Raw genomic sequence first — 20123 nt, 5'->3', positions numbered from 1 at the left:
AGGTGTACTGTAGTTCACAGAAAAAAACTGTGAATCAGAAACTGTGGTCAGCACAGGCAGAGTGCACAAGAAGGTATTAGCTCACAAGATTTCTGGCAGGTTTGACGCTTCTTTTGCACTTATCAAAAAAAAGATTTAACAAAACACTTTCAATTGTATATTTAACAGACCAAAAAGGAGCAAAAAAGAGAAGTCCATTGTTGGGATTTATAAAACATTTACATTTCTGACCTTACTGATGAAAACTTTTGGCAACTAGAAGTTTGAATGTGTGCATGCAGAGATTAAATTCATCACCTAATTCCTAGAATGTCATTACAGAATAAGCCAATATATCTTATATGGAAAGCAAACATAAATGCCTGAAGCAGCAAACATGTAATACGTAAAAAAAAAACAGGTAACCGTATAGGTTTTTTTTTAAAGCGGAGTTCCAACCAAAAGTGGAATCCGCTTTAAGTACTCTTGACCCCCTGACATGCTACATTTATAATGTCATTTTTGGGGGGGGAGGGGGGAGCGGGTACCTGGTTTTGACTCTTACCCGCTCCTACTTCTGCTCAGAGCGCCGTGGCGCCCCAAGCAGAAGTTCTCCTCTCCCCCTCCCTCCCAGCAATCTTCTGGGATATGTCAGAGGTCTCAGAAGATTATCCGTCCATTCAGGATGCGCAGGGTGACTTGCGCATGCGCAATGCGCACCCAGCTTTGAAGCCGCAAGCTGAAACAGCCGGGTGTCCACACTGGTGATGCCGGCGCTGCCGAGAGGAAAGGGGGAGGAGCTAGGCTTCGGGCGGTCGAATTGCTGAATCCTAGGACAGGTGAGCTGCTGACTTTTAATAAACACAGAAACAGCTGGAACTCCGCTTCTGACTAGTTTAGGGGAGAGAAGAAGCGCTTTTACTTACCTGATCCTCTGCTCCCCTACGCTCTGGCAGTGGACTGTCCCTCTGTGCCATCATGGCCAACAGAGGGCTACAGACCCTCTATTGGTTTTAATGACATCAGGACCTTAGACAACCAGATCATATGGGGGAAGACACTGCAAGACCAATTTAGGAGCAGTCTAGCAAGGAGCAGAGGGTCCAGTAAGCAAATCTTCTTTAACAACTCCCTAGACCTAAGCATAAAATGAGCTCTAGCAGTACAGTACAGGCACAGCCCCACTGCAAAGGATCATTTTTAATTCTCCCAGAGCTAGGCTTTAAAGCCAGACTCCAGCAAACAGCTAAATACACAGAGGACATGTACGGTATATATTTTGAACAATTTTACTGCCAAAAGATTTATAATTCTGTTTAGTCATTCATGTGATACAAAAATGCTGCCAGACAACAAGATCAGGCTGGTGACTGCGCACTTCTCTCCTGCAACTATGTAACACAGATGGTCAACCACCCACCCACTGAGTGCTGACCAGATAATTGAGATTCATTCCTACAACAAGCAGGGTATCACTGTGCTCACTCCTCCTGCCAGCAAGCAGGAGTTGTTGGCGTTCGATTGACAGCACTGTACAGGGGATGGCCGGAGGCCAATAAGAAGATATTTTAGCCCTGATTTAAAAATACATTTATTGATTAATTTTTTTCTAATGAATACATAACTGAATGAAATGGTGATCTTTTAATTCCCCACCTGGAGTTGAGTTTTAGCTTTAAAAACAATTGTGCCACCATTGTATATTTTGGCTCACATTTCCAGTTTTGTTAACACAAATCGGCATTTACATATTACAACTGGAGCACAATGCCTTTCCTTTCAATTAACAGAGACCAGCCACCAGGATCCAGTCTTATTATTACTCTCAATATGGATTTTTTGGCTAAAACATGTGTTTAAAAAAACTGCACCACATAAAAGATTTATTTTCAAACAAAAGTAACCGATGTCAAGGGTTCTCTATCTAGCCATATTGTACAGCGCTGATTCACAGTAGGTGTCTGGATGAAAGATGTACTGACTATTGTACAACGCATTCAGACGTTCTGCAATTTTTATATTGGAGCAGACGTATACAGGGAAGTACTATGAAAAGCTGAAATGCATTAACCTATAACCTGGCTAATGTATGAAAAATAGGTGTGAGTTATACAGTTTACGAGTTTGAATGGAATGAATAGATGGATGCTAGCTTTTGGCTTATCATAGACTAGACAGTTGGAAATAAAAATGCCTTGTCACTGTTATTCTCATTGTAATAGAAAGCAATTCTGCGACTGAAAACATCACATTCACCTAAAATCACTAAAATGTCTATAGACGTACAATGACTGTTAAATTGGTCACAAAAAAAACGATTTCTATTATTCATGTCTGTAAATAACACCTGTAAAACCAGCACTTTCTAACGCCACCATGCGGAATTTGTACCATCTGCAAAGTGCACATTAGCCCCCCATCCATCCTCACAGTAAAATGGAATATGGACCTCTCAGGGTGGTCTGTGAATGGTACACTTTGGGCTGATAAGGTTTACTATACTTTCCTGGCTGCAAAATCTATAGTAATGCACTTATCTCCAACAACAGTTCTATTGTCTCCTTTAGCCCTGGCTACCCAGACTCCACATTTCTCAAGCTGCTAGCAAGCTTTTAAATGAGTCTTCAATGCAGCACATTACATTGGGGCAAAAAAATGATCATTTTCAGGCATGGAGCAGCATAAGCCGGGAGCTCACCCTGTCAGACCCTCAGGCTTTTCTCTGGCCTACCATTCTCCCAGCTCCACAGAAAAGGGCTAAACCAGGGCTGAAAAATATCAACCTACCCATTTGGTTCCTCTGCCACCATGTTACCAAAATTATATTTCAAAAAGATCAGCAAAAAAAACAGCTGGGTTGACCATACCTAGGCCACCAATCTGCCTGGGAGGGTAGGTTAAAGACTTCCTAATGAGGTTCAATCTGTTCCCCCCCATAACACATGAAAGTACAGCTGTAGATCTTCGCATAGAGAGACACTGGCAAAACACAAACAAAGCTAACATACAGAAATACCAGGATCAAGTAGGTTTTAACCAGGTCAATCCTTTCCCTGTAAGACTGTAAGCTCCTTGAGGGCAGGAACTGATGTGAATGTACAGTATGTAAAGTGTTGTGTAAATTGCTGGCAGTATATAAGTATCTGTAATAAATAAACATTTGCCAAGTGGCCCGGATCCCATGGTAAAGTCACCAGTGATGGGAATAACGGCGTTAAAGTAAACAGCGTTACTTAACGCCGTTACTTTTGTGGGTAACTAGCAATCGAATTGATTACTTTTCCCCCCGCGGTAACGCCGTTCACATTACTTAAGCGCCGTTACCGCAATTACATCTACCGCCACTAGATGGCAGTAGTGTAATTCCTCCTTCCTCCTCCCTCCTCTACCACCCTGCCGGCGCTGTCTGCGGTACTGGCATGTGTGACATGGAGGAGGAGAGCGGAGAGGGAGAGCAGACCGGCCTAGGGGAACCGTGAGAGCCCTGCACTGTACCTGTATATCCACCAACCCCCCCCATGTACATCTACCTACCCACCTTATATACCTACCTACCCACCCTATACACCCACTGACCCCTATATACACCTACCTACCTACCCACCCTATACACCTACTGACCCCTATATACACCTACCTACCCACCCTATACACCCACTGACCCCTATATACACCTACCTATCCACCATATACACCCACTGACCCCTATATACACCTACCTGCCCACCCTATACACCCACTGACCCCTATATACACCTACTTACCCACCCTATACACCCACTGACCCCTATATACACCTACCTTTCCACCATATACACCCACTGACCCCTATATACACCTACCTACCCACCCTATACACCCACTGACCCCTATATACACCTACTTACCCACCCTATACACCCACTGACCCCTATATACACCTACCTACCCACCCTATACACCCACTAACCCCTATATACACCTACCTACCCACCCTATACATCCACTGACCCCTATATACACCTACCTACCCACCCTATACACCCACTGACCCCTATATACACCTACCTACCCACCCTATACACCCACTGACCCTTATATACACCTACCTACCAACCCTATACACCCACTGACCCCATATATACACCTACCTACCCACCCTATACACCCACTGACCCCTATATATACCTACCTATCCACCCTATCCATCCACTGACCCCTGTATACACCTACCCACCCACCCTATACACCCACTGACCCCTATATACACCTACCTATCCATCCTATACACCCACTGACGACTAAATATACACCTACCTACCCACCCTATACATCCACTGACCCCTATATACACCTACCTATCCACCCTATACACCCACTGACCCTTCTATACACCTACCTACTCACCCTATATACCCAGTGACCCCTATATACACCTACCTGCCCACCCTATACACCCACTGACCCCTATATACACCTACTTACCCACCCTATACACCCACTGACCCCTATATACACCTACCTATCCACCCTATACACCCACTGACCCCTATATACACCTACCTACCCACCCTATACACCCACTGACCCCTATATACACCTACTTACCCACCCTATACACCCACTGACCCCTATATACACCTACCTACCCACCCTATACACCCACTAACCCCTATATACACCTACCTACCCACCCTATACATCCACTGACCCCTATATACACCTACCTACCCACCCTATACACCCACTGACCCCTATATACACCTACCTACCCACCCTATACACCCACTGACCCTTATATACACCTACCTACCCACCCTATACACCCACTGGCCCCTATATACACCTACCTACCAACCCTATACACCCACTGACTCCATATATACACCTACCTACCCACCCTATACACCCACTGACCCCTATATATACCTACCTATCCACCCTATACACCCACTGACCCCTATATACACCTACCCACCCACCCTATACACCCACTGACCCCTATATACACCTACCTATCCATCCTATACACCCACTGACAACTAAATATACACCTACCTACCCACCCTATACAACCACTGACCCCTATATACACCTACCTATCCACCCTATACACCCACTGACCCTTCTATACACCTACCTACTCACCCTATACACCCAGTGACCCCTATATACACGTACCCACCCACCCTATACACTGGCAGTGTACTACGCAGGTACCAGTGTACCACGCAGCCAGCCAGTACCACTCAGCAAATACCACTCATACAAGTTATTTGACATATTTAATACTTTTTTTAAAGTAACGCAATAGTTACTTTCCCTAGTAATTAGTTACTTTTTTACTGATGTAACTCTTTTTTACTAACTCAGTTTCTTTTTGTGAGAAGTAACTTGTAACTATAACTAATCACTTTTTTAAGTGACATGACCAACACTGAAAGTCACAATGTTTTGAAATTTGTCCTGCCATATTCCAGTCCTAAAGAATCCAGGATATTCCCCTAAAACACCCCCAAAAACGTAACCCTTCCCATTCTTCAACCCATAACATCTAACCCTCCCTCCCAAGCACCTTACATTTAACCTCAAATTCCAAAACGTTAACTTTAAATTAGATCTTTGGTCACAGCACAAGCACAAACTTTCATTTTATAACATCACTATTGTAATTACAATACAAACAATAGTTATACTTGACAATCCAATACAAGCTTACTTGAAAAAGATTCTTTCATGTTGTGAGTGCTGCCGGCCTATTAGCCGTCTCTTTCAAAACTTCCTAGATTTGCTGCATGCTTTGCGGCTTCTCCTCTGCTGTTGAATTTCCATTTCTAAGGACTTTGTACAGTATCTCATGGTACTTTAGTGCTGAGTGAATTCTGCGCTAAATTCACCTACTGAAAATCCTCCTCAGTACCTCTATAGTTCAGAAGGTAGGCTTTGTGAGATGTGTGACACAGTGGTGCCCACTCACAGGGCATAGTGCCTACATGTTACAGAAGTATAGTAAGGTATACCTGTGCTGTCTCTGATCTTTGCAAACTGCATATATATCCATTATATGGCATTCTAGAAAGACTCTTATTATTAATGCCTGAATGTAGCTGGGTGGGGTAGAGCCTCCCTGTCTTAGCATGTGCACAACCACATCAACATTAGATGCTGAGTGGTCCCCATTGTTTTGTTTTTTAGTTTTATTATTTTTTTTCCACTTACCCTATGTCTGGCAAGGGACTCAAGCCTTTCTTGGAGGGATTTCAAGATGTTCTTAAGGCAACAGAATATAATTACACCAGAATATTCTATGTTGGCTTCTGGGGCTCTTTCCAATTAGACAAGCCTGGAGCAGCTCCAGCAGAAGCCTCCAGAGGGCACCATTGTAAGTTGTCCAAGCCACCCCAGCTGGCTCCCAGACTGGAAACATTTTCTGCAGAGAAATCTTATTTATTATCTTAGAAACCTCCTAATGCCCCCTCCCTATTTTCTTTCATAACACATTGGCTTAGTAGTTTACACAGTAACCATGCAGAGCTGGCTTCACGCAGGAGATTTTTAGCAAGTATAATCTCTCTACATTTGTGCGGGTTTCCTCTGGGTGTTTCAGATTCCCTGAAACTAAGGGTTAAATTGGCTTCTGACCAAACTATAACCAGTGTGTGTCTGTGTGTGAGTGCCTGTAATGCTTTTGTAAGACATCAAACTGTAGCAATGACTTGTAATGATGGTTTCATATGCTCATGCTTTATCAATAGGGGAAATAAATAAAAATTCTCTCTCTGAAAAATCACATTTTGTATTTCTCATGGGCCCAGCACAAAGCCTTAACTTTGATGCATGCTATAATGAAGGCTGATTGCAAGGGTCAAGATATGGTGAATACTAACAACAATTTACTTGGTAAAGCTGTCCCATACTTCCTATAGTATAGTACATGTATTGTGGGCAGGAATGGTAGACTTCTGGTATTTGCTGTTTATAGGTATTAGCCCTTCAGCATTTCTTAGAAATGGTAGGAGATTGCTAAAAGACGCTTTGCAGTGGATGTCCACCTAACTAAGAACATTCAAAAATGTTTCAACTGATAACTGTCCTCCTTTAGGAAACATTAACTTATTTGCTGTCCTGCAAACTTTCCATCATTGTAGTAACTCAGTGAATCAGACAAATCAGCCAGTTAAGCTAGAGCTAAAGTGGTTGTAAAGTTTGAAGGTTTTTTTTTTTTTACCTTAATGCATTCTCTGTATTAAGTTAATAAATCTTCTATTGTCAGCTCTCCCCAGACCCCCCCCCCCCCAAATACTTACCAAAGCTTGACTTTGATCCAGTGCTTTGCTCGAGAGCAGCAGCTCTCTCTTTCACTCCTCACTAAACTCAATGAGAGCAGTAGGAGCCATTGGCTTCTGCTGCTGTCAATCATACCCAGTGACTAGGGAGCAGCCAAACCACACTGTGTTTGTCAATCGACACGCAGAGCCCACAAACGTGCCACCAAAGAAAACAACTTCCTATGGTGGCACATGGAGTAGGAGCCCAGAGCTCCGGTGGGGGACTTCAGAAGAGGAGGATTGGGGCAGGTAAGTATGACACGTGTTTTATTAAAAAAAAAATAACTGTATAATCACTTTATTGCAACCCTGCCAATATAAAAATCACAAACAGTTATACATGCAAGATAAGAGAGAAAAATACCCAGCTTTTACACTTCCTGTGCCACTAGAATGCTGCCCCATTCAAGAAGTCTACTAGAAAGCGAACACTTCCAGGTGTGTCAATCTCTTTGGTTCCCCACAGCCCTTAATGGTTCCTCCCTCCAAGCACCATGTTACTACAGGACACAATAGTGAAGTGGAGTTTAGTGGAAGGAATCAAAAAGCACGGTGGGGTGCAAAGAAGATTGACACTACCAAAAGTGGGCTTGGACTTTCCAAGTGGGCTTCTTTTGCTTTCTTCCCAGGGGAATATTTCCTGAATGAGCAGCAGGAAAAGTAACAAAATAAGAGAGAAAGATGGGGCTTTCAAGGCCAATAGGAGGAGGAGGATCACATATATCACAATTTGTCTAAAACACATTATTTTTATTGTACACATATTACATAAAAAATGTACATCAAAGGGGAACAATTCCCATATATGACGTATATAAAACAAGAAAGAAACGCATATGTAGAAATAAATTCTCGTGTGGGAATGCAGATACTTGGTATCAGAAGATGGTAATAGGGTCTCTGATGGAGCACGGTCTAAGGGTCCCCAGCATGGCGACGTGTTTTGCACAAGGCTTCCTCAGGGCCAGAGAGACCAAGACAGACCGATATTTCCCAATGCGAATCGGATCATAGCAGACAGAGCAGACTGGTGGACCGAACAATCAGGCTATTCATAAATAACAATGCCGCAGTAATCATCACAAGGCCATATTGAAGTAATGATTCTGTAATCTTCAAGGAGTAAAAATACATCTACGAATACTCGCACCTATAATGGGACTCCCGCTATGACAGCATACAGCCAAAGTGCGTGAGGGCATCTCATTGGGGCACTATATATCCACATATTCTGTAGCTTATACAAGGCCAGACGTTCCAACTATAAATCATCCAGTAATATCATGAGGCATGTAAGTTCAAAGTGGGTTCCACCTAGTCAGTTTGCAACAGCAGCCGACCCATGAACTACCAGGCAGAATAAGCCTGTTGCGTGCCCATATCCGGAATGCCTGCCCAGCAGGAAAAGTAAGTATTCACTGTCTTCTTCTGAAGCTACACCTTAAGAATGATGAAGACTTAAAGAAGTTGTAAATCCCCCTGTAATTTTGTACCTGTAGGTAAGCCTATATTAAGGCTTACCTATAGGTACTGCAAATATCTCCTAAACGTGCACCATTTAGGAGATATTTACTGTATAGTGCGCCGATGACGTCATCGGTGAATGTGCTTTAAAGGAACGGCCACCTGTGCCATTTATTCACAGCCCTGTGCCGTGACTGGCAGAGACAAGAAGATACAGCTTGAAATCAAATAGAATCTCTCCAATGTGGACACAGACAGTGCAAAAAACATGATGAGCACTAACCATTCTTTGCTCTATCCAAAAAGAAAAAAAAAGTATTGGCCAGGGTCAGGTTTTAGATATCCTTAACTATATGCGTGTTTCGGGTCATTGACTCAAAACACCAAAACAATGAAGGAGAGTTAACCTTCCTAGCGATATTCCCGAGCGTGACTCGGAGTTAGATTTTAGAGCCAAAAGCGGTAAACCTGAGCCACACTCGGGGTACCGCTAGGAAGATCGCTGGATCCTGGAAGAGGTTTTACTTACCTTTTCTCCGGGATCCAGCGAAGACTGCGAGCGGTATGTGGTGGCGGAGCTCTCTCCCGATCGTCTCCGTGCCCCGACTTCCGTCTCCGGTGACGTGGCGTCCGCCGGGGGGTGGAACCGGCGGCAAATTCAGTAAAACACACCAAACACACTGATACCATTCAAAATAAAATAAAATCACATTACATTGCCCCCCCCCCAGTGCCCTTTCCTGCAGTTTTACTGTACTTTTTATGTAAATATATGAAATATATATATAATAAATGTATACAGTTGGTTTGGGCTGCTCATTCACAAGAATTACATGCAAAGTAATGGTACCACTTTCAGCACCTAAAATCCAAAAGAATCATACCGCCAGGGAGGTTAAGCAGCGGCACAATGTGCATTTCATTAGTGCCAGTTTGTTTCAAATTTAATGCTAACAAAATTAAATTCCATCTTTCAATGCCAGCCTTAGATGTTTTACATTTCACAACACTTGTTAGCACTTTCAAGCTCTAAAATAAAGAGAAAAATAAAGGTATCTGGTTGTCAGCACAAAGCCAGCTTTTGGACCCCAGCACCTGCCTTTGTTGCCTGTTAAGACCTGTATGGTCCGAACAGTCTTCAAACTAACAATAATCTAAAAACGCAGAGAACGTGTGGAGCCTTTGTGTACCTTTGTTAAATGTTGCATTGTTTTCTATGTGCTCAGATACATGTATATATACCCCATACCCCTTTGATAAGTCCTGCCCTTCTAGTTCAGGCATCTAGTACAAGAGCCTCAGTGATCACTAGAGTAGGGATGAGCAAGATGATTTTAGTGTAATTTCCAATTTTACCAAAGGAGAAGCTCAACTTTCTTTATTGAGTTGCCTAGGTGAAATTTGTTTTTTTAAAAAAGATCTACTGATTTTAGGGGTAAATAGTTTGTCAGGCTGAAAAAAAACAATGTCCATCTTGTCCACCCAATAAAAAATAAATAAATAGATACATTAAATAATGAAATTAATGAATTAGCAGATAAATAATGAATATACAAATTATTTCCCTTTTTTCCCCCTTTTTTTAGAGGTTGTGGGTTTTTCTAGTGTAGTTTATTTAGTTTCATTTAGTGTTTTTTATGTGTGTATTTGATCAATATTTGTGTATTCTTGCTTTACAATATTTCATATTGCACCTTTTTTCACTGTCTGCTTTTTCTTTCCATAAAATATGGAGTGGTTATTTACAGGCACTAGAACAGGTCCAAGATAGCGCAAAAGGGCTTCCGTAACTATTTGGAGCAATATTAAGAAGAAGAAGGGCCAAAGTTCTTTTGGTTGTACTTCTCCTGTGAGTCACAAGAGTACACTTCGTTCTGTACTCCTGTGACCCATGACACTCAGCCAGACTAGACTCTGGGGGATCCACCCAGATGCCTGACAGGCTCCCACCCTCTCCACAGCGTGTTGCTCTAGTGAGCGCTGGAGGGACAAAGTAGAAAGCAGTGACTTTTAGGTTCTGCTCCTGCTCAAAGCAGACTGAGAACTGAGCAATCAGCAGTCTTTGATCACTCAGTTCTTAGTCTTAGAGGCGGTGGAGGATCTAAGCTATGGCATCACATCGATGCTACATCCACCTAGGTGATGTATGTTTTTGTTTTTTTTTAATCCCATATTTCTCTTTTAAAGACCACAGCACCCTCACCACCAAAAACCTTCCCCATTGACTCAAAGAAGTAATTTCACTCAAACTGTAAAATCCAAATGAATAATTTTCCTCATCCCTACATTAGTGGCTCTAATAATGGAACAAAGGCCTAAAACTGTATGTAAGGTATGTAAGTTCAGGATATATATATTTTTTTTTTTTTTGCGGTTTTCCAGTCACTAAGTATGGTGGCTGAATTACTTTTATTTTCCATTTTTTTTCCTTTATTGTTACTCAGTGATTCTGTCAGTATAAACCCTTCCTGTCCTAGGTGAGCAGCGTTGTCAAAACACATTTGTTACAACTACAGAAGACCCCACCTTCCTCCTCAACCCCATAACAGAAAGGAGAGGGTTGTTCTATAGTCCACAGGGCACCTTGTATTTCACACTATTAGATTACAGAAACACACACTGGACATTATATAAAACAGTCATAAATTGGATTCTAGGACTTTACAAACACTAAACTAGGGCTAATTTTCGGGGTAGGGCTTATATTGCAGCCCTCCCCGAAAATAACAGTAGGTCTTATTTTCAGGGAAGGTCTTATTTTCGGGGAAAAACAGTACCAAAAAGCACAGTCAGATACTATCTCTCTCTCTCTCTCTGTAGACTATCCTTCAGCTAAGCAATACATCCTGGTCCACCCAGTCTGTTACTAGGCATAAAAAGGGCAGCAGCATACTAATAAAATCTTTCTACCCCCCAACACATTCACAAACAACCCAGTGCAGAGTAATAGAGCCCTGTGTGCTGGTACTTTGGGAAATACAGCATTCAGGGCATGATATCAAGACAGATTTACGTATAAAAGGCAGTTGTATGCACAAACACATTAAATATTTGTCTAATGAATGTCTTACTAATAGTGCCTACTGCCTAAGGTTCAATTTAAAAACCTCTCTTTGTGTAGTTTAATTATATACGCACAAGGGATGCTTCTTATTGTGCATTACATTTGCAGACTTTGCTCACTGATTGTGTTGTGCTGATCTTCTTATCTCCCTACAAGACACAGCTGCTCCATATTTTGCACTATCCAGTTTTAAGGCTCTTTCACACTTGTTTTAAATTTTGAAGCAGCCTAAGGGCTCTTTCACACATGGAGTCCATCACATCTCTATGCGGGAAATCGGATGGTAACGGACCGTCGGTCCATTTTCATCCGATCCATCCGATCCGATCTGATGCACAAATGGAAAATAGGGTTTCCATCTGTCTATATTTGACGGATCTGATGTCAGCGGATATGTCTCCGCTGACATCCGATGCCCCATAGGTATGCATGGGGGGACCATTCAGATCCGCCAAAAAAATGGACAGGCGGATTTAAACGGATGAATGCCCTATTTTTAATCCGTCAAAAAAACGGATTGGACAAAAAACGGATGACAGCAGATGAAAAACGGATGACAACGGATGAAAACAGATGACAATGGATGAAAAACGGATGACAACGGATGAAAAACGGATGAAAACTGATGAAAACGGATGAAAACTGATGACAATGGATGAAAAACGGATGACAACGGATGAAAAACGGATGAAAAACGGATGAAAACGGATGAAAACTGATGACAATGGATGAAAAACGGATGACAACGGATGAAAAACAGAAGAAAAACAGATGAAAAACGGATGAAAAACGGATGGAAAACGGATAGAAAACTGATACATTTTGACGTGACTGAACTGATGAACTGAACGGACCTGTCCGTTTTTTTGGCATATCTGCATGGTCCCCCCATGCATCCCTATGGGGCATCGGATGTCAGCGGAGACGTGTCCGCTGACATCCGATCTGATCCGTCAAATCTGAACGGATGGAAACCCTATTTTCCATCTGTCCAGCGGATCGGATCAGATGGGATCGGATGAGAACGGACCGACGGTCCGTTCCCATCCGATTCCCCCATAGAGATGTGCACACAGTGCGGAGAACAGCTGTCATTATCCTACTCAGCGGGGGATCGGCGGATCGATCCCCCGCTAAGATAAACGGAGTCCGTCTGACGGACCGACTGTGTGAAAGGGGCCTAAAAGTGCATTGACACACGTATAGAGTTAATGAGCATTTCAAATGTATTGTACAGGCATTCATGTTGCATCAGGGATTACTTCCTAAACGCCTTGTGTTTTTTTTTTTTTTTTTAACAAGACTAAAATGGGAAATAATCACTTATGACACTCAGCAACCAAGTGCAGATGCACTGTAAATGCCATCAGTGTGTTTACAGTGCGTTTAAGGTACAGTTGTGGTGCGTTTCAATAGAAGTGAATGGAGGGAGTCGCAAAGTGTCAATGCCTGCCAGACTCTGCAGGCAGCGTTTATTTTGCCTTGAGGTAAAGCTAACGCTGCAGCGTGAACACCTCCATTCGCTCCCTATTGTAACAATTCTGTGAAACATTGATTCCCTCCCTATTGTAACAATTCTGTGTGGCACTGATTCGCTCCCTATTGTAACAGTTCTGTGTGGCACTGATTCGCTCCCTATTGTAACAATTCTGTGTGGCACTGATTCGCTCCCTATTGTAACAGTTCTGTGTGGCATTGATTCCCTCCCTATTGTAACAGTTCTGTGTGGCACTGATTCGCTCCCTATTGTAACAGTTCTGTGTGGCATTGATTCCCTCCCTATTGTAACAATTCTGTGTGGCATTGATTCCCTCCCTATTGTAATAATTCTGTGTGGCATTGATTCCCTCCCTATAATAAAAATTCTGTGTGGCATTAATTTGCTCCCTATTGTAACAGTTCTGTGTGGCATTGATTCACTTCCTATTGTAATAGTTCTGTGTGGCATTAATTCGCTTCCTAATGTAACACTTCTGTGTAGCATTAATTCCATCCCTATTGTAACAATTCTGTGTGGCATTAGTTCGCTCCCTATTGTAATAATTCTGTGTGGCATTGATTCCCTCTCTATTGTAACAATTCTGTGTAGCATTGATTCCCTCCATATTGTAACAGTTCTGTGTGGCATTGATTCCCTCCATATTGTAACAGTTCTGTGTGGCATTGATTCCCTCCCTATTGTAACAATTCTGTGTGGCATTGATTCGCTTCCTAATATAACAATTCTGTGTAGCATTGATTCCCCCCTCCCTATTGTAAAATTCTGTGTCCCTATTGTAAAAATTCTGTGTGGCATTAATTCGCTCCCTATTGTAACAGTTCTGTGTAGCATTGATTCCCTCCCTACTGTAACAATTCTGTGTGGCATTAATTCGCTCCCTATTGTAATAATTTTGTGTGGCATTCATTTTCTCCCTATTGTAATAATTCTGTGTGGCATTAAATTGCTCCCTATTGTAATAATTCTGTGTAGCATTGATTCCCTCCCTATTGTAAAATTCTGTGTCCCTATTGTAAAATCTCTGTGTGTCATTAGTTCACGCCCTATTGTAACAGTTCTGTGTTGCATTGATTCCCTCCCTATTGTAACAATTCTGTGTAGCATCATTCCCTCCCTATTGTAACAATTCTGTGTGGCATTGATTCCCTCCTTATTGTAACAATTCTGTTTAGCTTTGATTTGCTTCCTATTGTAACAATTCTTTGTGCCATTGACAGGCTTTCGGGAAGTGACCATTGACCATTCTTCCAGAAGCGATTTTGTCAAGTCAGGCACTGATGTTGGATGAGAAGGCCTGGCTCGCAATCTCCACTCTAATATATCCCAAAGGTGTTCTATCTGGCTGAGATCAAGACTCTGTGCAGGCCAGTCAAATTCCCCCACCCCAAAATCGCTCATCCATGTTTTTATGGACCTTGTTTTGTGCAGTGGTCCAAATCATTTGGTGGAGGGGTTCTATGGTGTGGGTTGTTTTTCAGGGGTTGGGTTTTGCATCTTAGTTCCAGTGAAGGGAACTCTTAATTAGGGATGATCGAACGGTTCTGGTCGACTATCGGTTCGACCTGAACATTGGGTGTTCGAAATTCGGCCTAATTCTGAACTTTTTGCAGTAAAAGTTCGGAATTCGGCCACCAGAACCGCCCAAAATGCAATGGGACAGGAACTGGGCTTTAAAAGCCCATGATTGGCCCAGAAACATCAGTAAAATGTGATTGGAGTGACTACAGGGTCCAGAGCCCAATGAGGAGTTAATACGCACCCCATACGCCCCCCCCCCAGTATATAACATAGCCCTGCCAAAACTCTAGCACTATAATACAGAGCCTGTGGAAGAGAGTGGAAGCATTTGTGTTGCTCCAGTGTCATTTTGCAATTATTAGTGTGAGTAAAGGGATATGCAGTGTAGTTAGGGTACTATATACCACTATAGTTAGATTCAAAAATCTAGTTTTTGTAGGGATAGCTTTAAGTGTCAGGGTGACCATAGTGTAGTTTAGGATGACCTGACTCTGCCATGTCAGGGTGACCGTAGTGTAGTTAAGGGTGAACTGACGCTGTCATGTCAGGGTGACCATAGTGTAGTTAAGGGTGAACTGATGCTGCCATGTCAGGGTGACCAAACTCTGCCATGTCAGGGTGACCGTAGTGTAGTTAAGGGTGAACTGACGCTGCCATGTCAGGGTGACCGAACTCTGCCATGTCAAGGTGACCCCACTATGCAGATTCTGGGTTAGGGGTATACATATATACATATATATATATATATATATATATATATATCAAAAACGACAATTTTTAAGAACTTTTTTTTGCCTGATTCATAGTCCCTGGGGCATGACCCAGAACCCTAGGCACTTTTTAGGGGCATTTATTGGGTTTTAGGGCTTCAAAATTGTGTTTTTTGATTCCAGAAATTCGGGTCCCATTGATTTCAATGGGGTTCTGGAATCCGAACCAAACTTTTGGGAAATTCTGGTGTTCTGTTTGAACCGAACTTTTCAAAAGTTCAATCATCCCTACTCTTAAGGCATCAGCATTCCAAGAAATTTTGGACAATTTCATGCTCCCAACTTTGTGGGAACAGTTTGGATATGGCTCGTCCCTGTTCCCACATGACTGCACACCAATGCACAAACAAGGTCCATACATGGATGAGCGAGTTTGGGGAGGAGGAACTTGACTGGCCTGCACAGAGTCCTGACCTCAAATCGATAAAACACTTTTGGGATGACTTACAGTGGAGACTGCAAACCAGGTATTCTTGTCCACATCAGTGCCTGACCTCACAAAGGCACTTCTGGAAGAATGGTCAAACATTCCCATAGACACACTCCTAAACCTTGTGACAGCCTTCCCAGAATAGTTGAAGCTGTTATAGCTGCAAAGAGTGGGCCAACTCAATATTGAACCCTAAGGACTAAGACTGGGATGCCATTAAAGTTCATGTGCGTGTAAAGACAAGCGCCCCAATACTTTTGACAATGTAGTGTATCTTTGATCATAAGCCTTCAGGTCTGCTGCTCACCTGGTTTCCTAAAACCTGGGCAGCTGCTACTATGCAGAGGAACATACTTGTTATTGCAGGTTTGGCAGTCATCAATCAGAGAACTGACCAGTAGTTTTTTTCTTTATGGCTTCAACCGCTCATCTTGTTTTAATCAGGTGGTCATGTGGAACAAAGATAAAGTTAAAGCTCTGAAAATTCAGGGTTAACTGCTTGTTTAGGTCTAGAGGGCATAGAAAAGAAGTTTACTTACCGCATCCTCTGTGCTGCTAGACTGGTCCCCGAGGCCCCAGCAGTCTAAGGTCCTGACATCATCAAAACTGATGCAGGGTACACAACCCTGCTTTGGACGTTATGACGTCGAGGGATAGTTTCCCAGCCAAAGTATAGGGAAGCGTCATCTGCCGGGGGGAGCAGAGGATAAGGTAAGTAAAAGTACTTTTACTCTCCCCTAAAAAAAAAAAAAAAAAAACAGTTAACCCATACACTGCGGGTACAGCCCCACTGCAATGGAGAATATTCTGATTTCCTGGAGTTGGACTTTAAAGCGGAGTTCCACCCTGGATTTTTTTTTTTTTTTTTAATACCCCCGGGACAGTCAGGGCTAGTGCATTCCACAATGGCTAGCCTCTGATCTGTCCCAGGTTGCACTTACCTGCAAGACGAAATACTTACCTTGCAAACGTCTTGTCCAGCGCTACCATCTCAGATGTGGGCAGCTTGAAGCCAGCGCGTCCTCTTCGGCGTCTTCTTCCGCCTTCTGTGGTCCCACGATGCTCTGCGCCGGCCCCGACGTCACTTCCGGGTCGCGCGCGTCACCCCTCCACAGCTTCTGGGCATGCCCAGAAGCTGTTTAGAAGGGGATGACGCGCGCGACCCGGAACTGACGTCGGGGCCGGTGCAGGCGCAATGATTCCTGGGAGCTATGACGTCCAGCTCCCAGGAATCATTGCAGAGCCAGGAAGTGACGACGGGCCGCGGCCGAGGAAGGAGGAAGAAGGAAGTAAGGTAAGTATATTTTCTTCGCTACGAGGTAAGTAAAAAAAAAAAAAATATGCGATTATCCATTTCTTTTTCAGGTGACCCGGAGCGAGAAGATGGAGGTAAGTATAAAAATAGGGTGGAACTCCACTTTAAGCTCTCCATACACTGTTATATTTCTTTTGTTCAGCAGATTGAGCAGAAGAAATCTCACAGATGAATCTCACAGATCAATGAATTGCGCTGGATTACTAGACTTAAAGCGACAGTCCCACCAGGACTCAATGAAGCCCAAAGCTTCCGCCCTTTCCTGGAGGGCTTTTCATCAGGGAAAACTGATTAATTTTCAATATTACCCCAACTTTGATTTTTCTCCACACACATATGACTCCTATTAGATTAAGGAGATCGGGGTATCAATCAAACTGTTTTTTACCAATTTTATTTTTGATCCCCCCTCCTTTTTTCTGGAATGCCTGGAATGCCTGACACAATGATCCTCTCCCCTTTACGTCTCCCTCTCGGGCCCTATCCCGGCACACTTTGTGCCCCTTGCTTCTATACAATTTACTGCTGCTAATTATCGTTATAGTGAGACTTAGGTGACCACTAATGTGTATCACCACCATTTTTTGCTTTTTTGTCTTCATGTACTTGTCTTTCTGTGTTACAAAAGAATCATTATGTCAAATCCCCTTTCTTGGTGCCTTTCCCGAAACTTCAGGAGCTCCCGGCACGGAAAGCCCCGAATCCTTGAGATCGGGGCAAATAGAACCGAGGGTCGATGCTTTGGTATCCTCCCAGATCCCCACAGGATCATTCGGTTTCTTCCTCCGTGTCGGCGGCCTAAGTGTCACGACCGGAGGGTGTCAAGGGATGCGCCGCGTCATGTACGCAGGCGCGCCACTGACCGTGTACGGTTGCTGTCACAGGGCTTCACACAGCGCTTATGCGCATGCGTGACAGCCTATTTAAGGCCGGGGAACGCTCCAGGAACTCCAGTCTCTCTCCAACCGAGGGAGAGGAAGCATCTTGGAGACTCTTATGCTGCGGACGGACGTCTTTAACCCCTACAACCCTACAAAACTGTAAGTTTTCTTTGGTGGAGAAGATTCTCCTTGAACCTATCTCCTCCTCAGAACCTACGGCCTTTGCAGCCGTTTCTTTTTCCTTGTTGGAAGTCACCAATTCTTATGTTAAATCACCACCCACACGGACTGGCACAAAAACAAAAAACCAACAACAAAATTGATATCTTTTCAGATTGGTCCCACTGCTAGATATATCCTGGACCCCCCTTTGGACTTTGAATTGAATTCTCAGATCCCAAGTAAATAAAACTACTTACTACAATCATTATTTTCAATTTGGTTGTTCTTTCCAGCCCCAATACTCAAATTATCCGTCTATCCTACACAGCATATAGTTCCTGCAGCACCTGAAGAAAATCTCGGGAAGACACATTCACAAGAAATCGGATACAAAAGTGTATGTTAAATGCTAATTAAGAAAAAAATTCCTCTGTATATATATATATATATAGTGTTACTGAGCTACTCACACATTATATCTCAATAATTATAGAATCGGTGATACAACCTTGATAAAGGCCTAATCTTGGCCGAAACGCGTCGGATTACCGATTGGACACCCGCTCTGAACTAATCCCTATTCTACAGGGATCAACAGTGCAGGATTGTCCTGTTTTCAAAAACGATGAAGTCACATAATTTTCACGTGTAAACACACTCTACCTTTTCTTCACTGGCACTCAATGGGCCTCTACCCATTCACACTCCAATGTTGTATATATCCTGTGTTTTTTCCCCCCTTTTTATTTCAATAAATATCATTATATTATATATTACTATTTTTCTATATCTTTACTCCTGCCCATAAAATCCCCCCACCTGACTTGAGGCACCACAAACGACATATAAATTGTTGGGATGGTGGCAGAAAACTACTAACTAACTTACAATACAAGATCCACAACCTCTATCTTTCAAGAAATCTCACAGATTTTCTCTATCCATACTAAACAGTACAAATAATCTTACTGGGCGGTGGCAATCAGAATACCCGGAGAGTGGCTGCATCTGATTGGATGTGACTGCTGTTCAAATGATAATTTTCCATCAGGCTCCTTTGACAAAAACAAATTGACTTTCATTATACGGAGCCAGCAGGGCAACGCACTGAGCAAATTTTGATTTGTTCATTAAAAACCAGCCAAACTTCGCTCACTGTATGGCCACATTTGAACTGCATGTACAATTTTTGTCTTGATACAGAGATTTAACCAATTTTGTAGGAGTCACCTCATTAGACTAAAGCTACACAGGAATTTTTTTAGTAGCTACTAAAATTGCTGGTAATGAATTGCTAGAAGTAGCAACTACTTCCTAACTTAACTACTACTTAACTACTAGGTTAGTAGTTAGGTAGCTCTGAATGGAGTAGGCTACCAAATAGCGTATAGCACCACGTAGCAGGGAAATATGTAGCATGATAACAGAATGTTCCAATTGTGTATAATTGATCTATACAAATTGTTACTTTGTGTGTTTCAGCTGTTTTTGTCATTGGGATTGGGGTGCCATCTTATGTCTATGGGCATGGGAGGAATTATTCACATCTGAGATAAGCAGTGTTGGCAAATTATTCTTGTGCCACTCATCTATTTAATTTTTCCCCAGCACTGAAATTCTTGTATATTTGTAAGGTTGGTTCTCCTGAAGGCCTTGCAGTCCTGCAAATCTGTTGCCCTGAGGGTAGCCTTAAGCCTCGTACACACGCAACGAATTTCCACCGACCGGTCGT

At 42.8% G+C, this 20123-nt stretch overlaps 1 long non-coding RNA gene across 1 annotated transcript in view; it reads right to left on the bottom strand.

Moving 5' to 3' along the window:
- Positions 1–1028: 1028 nt before the first annotated feature.
- Positions 1029–20123, bottom strand: part of LOC309549268 — a 47853-nt gene continuing 28758 nt past the window's right edge. The window contains exons 2-3 of the long non-coding RNA XR_014225012.1: positions 16573–16720; positions 1029–1063 (exon numbers count right to left, since the gene is read on the bottom strand). This is a non-coding gene — a long non-coding RNA (uncharacterized lncRNA). The remainder of the gene's footprint in view (positions 1064–16572; positions 16721–20123) is intronic.

This window comes from Pelophylax lessonae (genome assembly GCF_965119305.1).
Source record: "Pelophylax lessonae genome assembly, chromosome: 3".
Lineage (NCBI taxonomy): Eukaryota > Metazoa > Chordata > Amphibia > Anura > Ranidae > Pelophylax > Pelophylax lessonae.
Note: the sequence above shows the minus strand (reverse complement) of the source record. Positions and strands in the feature narration are given on the sequence as shown.